This window comes from Sander vitreus, chromosome 3, assembly GCF_031162955.1.
Source record: "Sander vitreus isolate 19-12246 chromosome 3, sanVit1, whole genome shotgun sequence".
Lineage (NCBI taxonomy): Eukaryota > Metazoa > Chordata > Actinopteri > Perciformes > Percidae > Sander > Sander vitreus.
In genome coordinates, this window is record NC_135857.1 from 34,992,349 (window position 1) to 34,999,848 (window position 7,500).

At 46.0% G+C, this 7,500-nt stretch overlaps 1 protein-coding gene across 4 annotated transcripts in view; it reads right to left on the reverse strand.

Moving 5' to 3' along the window:
- Positions 1 to 7,500, reverse strand: part of plekhg2 (pleckstrin homology domain containing, family G (with RhoGef domain) member 2) — a 123,041-nt gene that overhangs the window by 29,952 nt on the left and 85,589 nt on the right. The gene's annotated exons all lie outside the window — the stretch shown is intronic.

The window sequence follows — 7,500 nt, forward strand, 5'->3', positions numbered from 1 at the left end:
CCGACCTGACTCCAAAAGCTGCAGATTCTGGCAGAAAAACTCTCCCTTCGTTCCCACAATCCATCCTTATTATCATCCCTCCATCCTGCCAAGTCCCAAATACTGCTGCCACACACACACACACACACACACACATACACATCCAATTTCCACAAATCTGTCCTCTCCATCTTTAATCTCCTGTATCCATCAATCTTTCCGTTTTGGCTGAGACTCACACACACATTGTACAGACTCACAAAAAGATATTTACATACAAGAACAAGTCCAAATTGCTTTTTAAATACGAGACATGTGTTGTAGTAATCTATGTCCTGTATGTGTGTGTGTGTGTGTGTGTGCAATGCATTCCTCTTAAATAGGCTCTTACGCACAACAATTTGTATGTCTTGTCTAACGAAATAGGCGACTGCCGGCAGATCTCATGACAGTTAAGTTTGGTGATCTTTACGGTCACATTTAGCCCAGAAAAGGTGACTGTGAGCGGGGGAACAGAGCACTGCGAGATGTCGGCCATTTCAGCGGCCGTTACAGCTGAGTTTAGCCGACAAAATGACTAGTTATGATTATGATTCCCAAAGCCCAACATGACGTCCTCAAATGTCTTGTTTTTGCCACAACTCAAAGATATTCAGTTTACTGTCACAGACGAGAGAAGAAACTAGAATGTATTCACATTTAACAAGCTGACATCACACAAGTTTTGCTGTTTTATCATGAAAAATGACTCAAACCGATAAATCGATTGTCAAAATATTTGATGATTATTTTAATAGTTGACAACTAATGCATTAATATTTGCAGCTCTAGAGTAAATTACTAAATTTCCACTGAAATAATCAGATTTTTGTTATTTTATTCCATGGAATGATGAATGCTAACCTTTAAGGCAATGTGGAAGGAATCAAACTAACTGGGTTTGTCCCTGCAATTGGAACCAATATTGCCCTGTTCATCCCCTTGTAGGTAACCTTGTTTGGCCCTTTTGATGAAACCAAACTGGCCCTGTTTGGCCCTGCAGTAGAAACCAAAGAGGCCTTGTTTCACTTTGGCTCTCTTGCTGAAACCAATTATGCCTTGTTTGACCCTGCTATAGGAACCAAAGTAGCCTTGTTTGGCCCTGCTGTAGGAACCAAAGTAGCCTTGTTTGACCCTGCCGTAGGAACCAAGGTAGTCTTGTTTGACTCTGCTATAGGAACCAAAGTAGCCTTGTTTGGCCCTGCTATAGGAACCAAAGTAGCCTTGTTTGGCCCTGCTGTAGGAACCAAAGTAGCCTTGTTTGGCTCTGCTATAGGAACCAAAGTAGCCTTGTTTGGACCTGCTGTAGGAACCAAAGAGGCCTTGTTTGGCCCTGCTGTAGGAACCAAAGTAGCCTTGTTTGGCCCTGCTGTAGGAGCCAAATATGCCTTGTTTGACCCTGCTATAGGAACCAAAGTAGCCTTGTTTGGCCCTGCTGTAGGAACCAAAGTAGCCTTGTTTGGCTCTGCTATAGGAACCAAAGTAGCCTTGTTTGGCCCTGCTGTAGGAACCAAAGTAGCCTTGTTTGGCCCTGCTGTAGGAACCAAAGTAGCCTTGTTTGGCCTTGCCGTAGGAACCAAGGTAGTCTTGTTTGACCCTGCTGTAGGAACCAAAGTAGCCTTGTTTGACCCTGCTGTAGGAACCAAAGTAGCCTTGTTTGACCCTGCTGTAGGAACCAAAGTAGTCTTGTTTGACCCTGCTATAGGAACCAAAGTAGCCTTGTTTGGCACTGCTGTAGGAACCAAAGTAGCCTTGTTTGGCCCTGCTGTAGGAACCAAAGTAGCCTTGTTTGGCCCTGCTGTAGGAGCCAAATATGCCTTGTTTGATCCTGCAATAGGAACCAAAGTAGCCTTGTTTGGCCCTGCCGTAGGAACCAAAGTAGCCGTGTTTGATCCTGCTATAGGAACCAAAGTAGCCTTGTTTGGCCCTGCTGTAGGAACCAAAGTAGCCTTGTTTGGCCCTGCTGATGGAACCAAATATGCCTTGTTTGACCCTGCTTTAGGAACCAAATATGCTTTGTTTGGCCCTGCTGTAGGAGCCAAAGTAGCCTTGTTTGACCCTACTATAGGAACCAAAGTAGCCTTGTTTGGCCCTGCTGTAGGAGCCAAAGTAGCCTTGTTTGGCCCTGCTATAGGAACCAAAGTAGGCTTGTTTGGCCCTGCTATAGGAACCAAAGTAGGCTTGTTTGGCCCTGCTATAGGAACCAAAGTAGCCTTGTTTGGCACTGCTGTAGGAACCAAAGTAGCCTTGTTTGGCCCTGCTGTAGGAAACAAAGTAGCCTTGTTTGATCCTGCTATAGGAGCCAAATATGCCTTGTTTGATCCCTGCTATAGGAACCAAAGTAGCCTTGTTTGGCCCTGCCGTAGGAACCAAAGTAGCCTTGTTTGATCCCTGCTATAGGAACCAAAGTAGCCTTGTTTGGCCCTGCTGTAGGAACCAAAGTAGCCTTGTTTGGCCCTGCTGTAGGAGCCAAATATGCCTTGTTTGGCCCTGCTGTAGGAACCAAAGTAGCCTTGTTTGGCCCTGCTGTAGGAACCAAAGTAGCCTTGTTTGACCCTGCTGTAGGAACCAAAGTAGCCTTGTTTGACCCTGCTATAGGAACCAAAGTAGCCTTGTTTGACCCTGCTGTAGGAACCAAAGTAGCCTTGTTTGGCCCTGCTGTAGGAACCAAAGTAGCCTTGTTTGGCCCTGCTGTAGGAACCAAATATGCCTTGTTTGACCCTGCTGTAGGAACCAAAGTAGCCTTGTTTGGCCCTGCTGTAGGAACCAAAGTAGCCTTGTTTGGCCCTGCTGTAGGAACCAAAGTAGCCTTGTTTGGCCCTGCTGTAGGAAACAAAGTAGCCTTGTTTGACCCTGCTATAGGAACCAAATATGCCTTGTTTGGCCCTGCTGTAGGAAGAAAAGTAGCCTTGTTTGGCCCTGCTGTAGGAACCAAAGTAGCCTTGTTTGGCCCTGCTGTAGGAACCAAAGTAGCCTTGTTTGACCCTGCTGTAGGAGCCAAAGTAGCCTTGTTTGGCCTTGCCGTAGGAACCAAGGTAGTCTTGTTTGGCCGTGCTGTAGGAACCAAATAGGCCTTGTTTGACCCTGCTGTAGGAACCAAAGTAGTCTTGTTTGACCCTGCTATAGGAACCAAAGTAGCCTTGTTTGGCACTGCTGTAGGAACCAAAGTAGCCTTGTTTGGCCCTGCTGTAGGAACCAAAGTAGCCTTGTTTGGCCCTGCTGTAGGAAACAAAGTAGCCTTGTTTGACCCTGCTATAGGAACCAAATATGCCTTGTTTGGCCCTGCTGTAGGAAGAAAAGTAGCCTTGTTTGGCCCTGCTGTAGGAACCAAAGTAGCCTTGTTTGACCCTGCTGTAGGAACCAAATATGCTTTGTTTGGCCCTGCTGTAGGAACCAAAGTAGCCTTGTTTGACCCTGCTGTAGGAACCAAAGTAGCCTTGTTTGGCCCTGCTGTAGGAACCAAAGTAGCCTTGTTTGGCCCTGCTGTAGGAACCAAAGTAGCCTTGTTTGGCCCTGCTGTAGGAACCAAATAGGCCTTGTTTGACCCTGCTGTAGGAACCAAAGTAGTCTTGTTTGACCCTGCTATAGGAACCAAAGTAGCCTTGTTTGGCACTGCTGTAGGAACCAAAATAGCCTTGTTTGGCCCTGCTGTAGGAAACAAAGTAGCCTTGTTTGACCCTGCTGTAGGAACCAAAGTAGCCTTGTTTGGCCCTGCTGTAGGAACCAAAGTAGCCTTGTTTGGCCCTGCTGTAGGAACCAAAGTAGCCTTGTTTGGCCCTGCTATAGGAACCAAAGTAGCCTTGTTTGGCCCTGCTGTAGGAACCAAAGTAGCCTTGTTTGACCCTGCTGTAGGAACCAAAGTAGCCTTGTTTGACCCTGCTGTAGGAACCAAAGTAGCCTTGTTTGGCCCTGCTGTAGGAACCAAAGTAGCCTTGTTTGGCCCTGCTGTAGGAAACAAAGTAGCCTTGTTTGGCCCTGCTGTAGGAAACAAAGTAGCCTTGTTTGGCACTGCTGTAGGAACCAAAATAGCCTTGTTTGGCCCTGCTGTAGGAACCAAATAGGCCTTGTTTGACCTTGCTATAGGAACCAAAGTAGCCTTGTTTGACCTTGCTATAGGAACCAAAGTAGCCTTGTTTGGCCCTGCTGTAGGAACCAAATATGCCTTGTTTGACCCTGCTGTAGGAACCAAAGTAGCCTTGTTTGGCCCTGCTGTAGGAGCCAAAGTAGCCTTGTTTGACCCTGCTTTAGGAACCAAAGTAGCCTTGTTTGGCCCTGCTATAGGAACCAAAGTAGCCTTGTTTGGCCCTGCTGTAGGAACCAAAGTAGCCTTGTTTGGCCCTGCTGTAGGAACCAAAGTAGCCTTGTTTGGCCCTGCTGTGGAACCAAATATGCCTTGTTTGACCCTGCTGTAGGAACCAAATATGCTTTGTTTGGCCCTGCAGTAGAAACCAAAGAGGCCTTGTTTGACCCTGCTGTAGGAGCCAAAGTAGCCTTGTTTGGCCTTGCCGTAGGAACCAAGGTAGTCTTGTTTGGCCGTGCTGTAGGAACCAAATATACTTTGTTTGGCCCTGCTGTAGGAACCAAATAGGCCTTGTTTGGCCCTGCTGTAGGAACCAAAGTAGCCTTGTTTGGCCCTGCTGTAGGAACCAAAGTAGCCTTGTTTGGCCCTGCTGTAGGAACCAAAGTAGCCTTGTTTGACCGAACCTAAGTAGAGACCAAGCTTGGCCTGTTTGCCCTTAACTTGCAAAAAAAACCGTCTTATTTGATGTTGTATTAGAAGCCAAAGTGGTTTTGGGGTCAGAAGGAAGCCAGCTGTTTGAAGTTGTATTTATCCACAGCATTCACTCCTCTTTAGCACGGCAGCTGTTAAATATCTGCACCACCGCTCTCATGGAACAAATGCACATGAACACAGTTCTGGAGTTTGTCTATCTGATGGGCTGTAATGACGTTTTCATGGTGGTGTGTATGTGCTCATTGAGAGTCGTCACCTCTGAGCAGAAGTCTTCAATGAGCAGCGATTAAAAAGGAAATTAAATTGAATGATGCAGCGGACATTGAAAACAGCTGTAGCAACCACCTCTGCTCAACGTCCTCTTACTTTCCAGGAGACATTCAACAGAAAATGAATGTTCACAAAATTGTTTGGCTCAGAGTCAATCCTCATTCATACATTGCTGCTCACAAAGTTAAGAGTTGTGTCTTCTCTGTGTCTCACGTTGAGTGATTTTCTCTTAAACACATTTTTTCATTTCTGAACCAAGGTCAGCAGAGAGAAGCGGTAATATAAGCTTGGCTCGGCCCTTCGAGCCATTCATTTTGTTTATGTGTGATTTACAGCATGCTGTAATCTCTCTCATAGGTATGCTGAGTGATTCTTCAGGACTTATAGGGGCTGGAAGAAAGAATACAAAAGACTTTTTATGCAAAATGAAAACGTAGACGTTGCACAGAGCAAAGTCATTATTATCAATGGACAGTTGTGAGACAAACCGGTGTGGTTTTCTGGCACGAATTGCTGCCAAAACTTCAACCAAATTGATCTCATGCATTATATGACCTTAACGACGCACATCTGATAATATTTCATAATTCTAACCTACAACCAACTCAAATGTAAACCCATCCGCTTCATTTTTAGACGCTCAGAGCAACTGCTCCACCATAGAAATAGATGGATCGAAAGGCCATTGAACTGGTTGCTGTGGTTGTTTGATTGGTAAACGCACACACACACGCACATGCACACACAAACACACACACAAACACACACACAAACACACATACACACACACGCACGCACATACAAACAGCCGATATCGTGGTATGGTTTGGAGGACTTGTTGGTACATAAATATAGTTCTGTCAGGTCCATTAAAGTCAAGAACAAAACAGACAATAAAAATGCTTTAGGAAATGTTATTGACTAAATTACGAATTAAACTTGGCGGTATGGCTTCTGTTCAGAGGAGTCCTCGGACCTTTCATGAGCACCATGAAAAAGCATAGAGTCATTAGGGGACGCTCACACAGTTTAAGACTGGGAGAGCTGCACTATTCCCCCATATGAACAGAGCAGCAACGATGACATAGAAGCCTACGCCACGTTATACCTGACAAGGTGGAGCTCGGGAGGAGGTGGGTTACATAGAGGCGAGCAGCAAGCAGTTAGGAATAAACTAAAGCAGCTTTAGGTAGGGCGCCCTGTTTGAGTGTAGCCATTTAGCAGCGAGGGGAGTTGACCAGCTGATGCGCTGATGCAGATCAGCTGATGCGACCGTGTTGTTGGCCAATAGCGATAAGCTGCTTCTTGACTACTTGGCTTGCCAGAACTGACGCGGGTTAGGGTACCCTTTGTTACCCATACCACAATCTTTTCCTAAACCTAATAGTTGTGTTATATATGAACCTAAACCTTTATCTGAAGCCGGTTTTCAAATATGGGCCGAGTGTGGACCACATACGTACGCAGCCATGGTTTAAAAACTGTCAATGAACGTTAACACTTCCTGCAGATGTTTTAAAGAGACGCTGGGAGGCTTTTATTTTGAAAAACCTGTGCAGTGTTTGATTGAGAGTAGCTTCAAAGTGATTCAAAACATTTAAAGTGAAAACATGTTGAACCTTTAAAGCCTCTGACACGCCAACCAGACGGCCGACCGTCGGCAGAAAAGCCAGTCGGACTGATCAGTCGGGTCCCCGAGGTCCAAAAAATGCCTCAGAACACACTGAGGAGACGCCGACTTAAGCATACTTTCTGCGCGTGCGCGAAACGTAACACGTCTCCATAACAGCAGGTGGCGCTAATCTGTATTGTAATCTGTAATCTGATTGGTCATTGAGTCCGACTGCCATTTCCCTGCTCGTGTACGTGTTAAGGACATTTAAAGACGTCCTAATAGCTCCGAGACCTGAACTGAACCGGTGCAGGAAAACTTCTGGAACAATCTCTGAGAGGTTTTTGTTTTTACTTCCTGGAGTTTTGTTGCTATGCAGCAAGACGAGCCAAACGTGTGATGCCTATCTTAAAAAAACTGCAGCTTACGAAACAATCTGAGGAAACGCTGGAGTCTCGCAGACTCAATGACAGAGAGAGAGAGAGAGAGAGAGAGAGAGAGAGAGAGAGACAGAGAGAGAGAGAGAGAGAGAGAGAGAGAGAGAGAGAGAGAGACAGAGAGAGAGAGAGAGAGAGAGAGAGAGAGAGAGAGAGAGAGAGAGAGAGAGAGAGAGACAGAGAGAGACAGAGAGAGAGAGAGAGAGACAGAGAGAGAGAGAGAGAGAGAGAGAGAGACAGAGAGAGACAGAGAGAGAGAGACAGAGAGAGAGACAGAGAGAGACAGAGAGAGAGAGACAGAGAGAGAGACAGAGAGAGAGAGAGACACAGAGAGAGAGAGACAGAGAGAGAGACAGAGAGAGAGAGAGAGACAGAGAGAGAGAGATTAAAATGGACCGATGTCTCTGGATCAGTGAGAGGAGGAAATC